This window comes from Pteropus medius, unplaced genomic scaffold (genome assembly GCF_902729225.1).
Source record: "Pteropus medius unplaced genomic scaffold, Ma_sr-lr_union100, whole genome shotgun sequence".
In the NCBI taxonomy this organism is placed as follows: Eukaryota; Metazoa; Chordata; class Mammalia; order Chiroptera; family Pteropodidae; genus Pteropus; species Pteropus medius.
In genome coordinates, this window is record NW_024349801.1 from 24,235,909 (window position 1) to 24,237,389 (window position 1,481).

The following is a 1,481-nucleotide window of genomic DNA, read 5'->3' on the forward strand; positions in this document are numbered from 1 at the left end:
TACTAAAATTGATTTATATTATTTTGCAAATAACAGCATGAAAATTTGTTAAATAGACATAAAAGTTTTAGGTTTTTACTCTTACCATAAGACTCACTGAACTGTGCCACAGAGGCTTACTTTGTCACATTAATTTTTTTCCACAGTTTGCAAACCATCTATATATAATTGCTTTCAATTAACTTCTCTCAGCCAATCAACAGACCATAAACTCAACTTAAGCAGTTATGAACAGACTTTGTGATGAGAATTTATCCTTACATTAATTGTTAGTTCACTAAGTGATCGGGCTCGAGGAAAGATGGTAGCTATATTTGAGTTCCTCATTTACGGTTGCACTATTATATTTAAAATAAGTCTTCTCAATCAGGAAGCCCAGAATATTAAATGTTTTAAATCATTTTTATCAGATTCCTAAGCTGACTCTAATAATACAGCAAACACATTCAGGAAGATTCTGGAATTTGTTAACTCGTAGTAAACCTGGGACCCCAAAGGCAAAGATTATGTTATTTTCCGTCACTTGACCCCAGTGTGAATAACTACACTCCCAAATGTGCATATGTCTAGTCTCACATCTCTAGATAAAAAAATAATCTCAAGCAAATATGGTTTGTTTGTTTGTTTTTTTATGGCGAGGCAACCCTTGGTTGACCTCACAGATTGCAAGGACCTTGTCAGCTTACAATCCCTTAGTTTTTATTTTTTATGCCTACAGCACTTGGTCTTCCTAGGTGGTCTCTCATCCAAGTACTAACCAGGCCTGACCCTGCTTAGCTTCCGAGATCAGACGGGATTGGGCTTGATCAGGGTGGCCTGTCCGTAGACTCGAATATGGTAACTTTGAATATAGACTTGTATCTGATAAAAGTTGACTAGAAAAAAAAAAAAAAAAAAACAGAATAGGAAACATTGAGTTCCTCAAGTCTAAAGCAGAAATTTGGCACAATGTGAAGAAATCAGACAAATTAAGAAGTGAAAAAGAAAACTGATAAAGTAATCTATCAATCAGTAAAAAGTGCTGCATGAATCCAGCATGTGAGGGCTTGGCGTACACTTGAATGCCTAGCAAAAAGCGGTTCAAGGGTTTCTGTATGAAGAATTTGGAAAATGGAGAAGACAAGTCTTTGAGGTATCAAATGAATAGAGAAGATATAAGAAAGATCCAAACTCTTAATTAAACCAACTAGAGAAGATCTTGATTTCTCTGGGACTAATGATGAAATCGATAGACTTTAAAAGGCTGGAAAGTTGAACTAGATGAAGTTAATGAAATCTCACTCTATGAGGCTGGACAGAATGCTGAATTTCAAACTGCAGCAACTTGACTTTTGTAGTACAAACAATAGGTTCCTATGTTACAAAAGGAGAGAAAAGCAGGAAATCAGTGCTAAAAAGCCATGAAAAGACATAGAGGAAACTTAAATGCATATTACTAAGTGAAAGAAGCCAATCTGAGATTGCTGCCAACTGTATGATTC

The 1,481-nt window shown here is 35.4% G+C and overlaps 1 pseudogene; it reads right to left on the bottom strand.

The window, feature by feature from the left end:
- Positions 1 to 709: 709 nt before the first annotated feature.
- LOC120581038 (uncharacterized) lies at positions 710 to 828 on the bottom strand (annotated as a pseudogene).
- Positions 829 to 1,481: the final 653 nt, after the last annotated feature.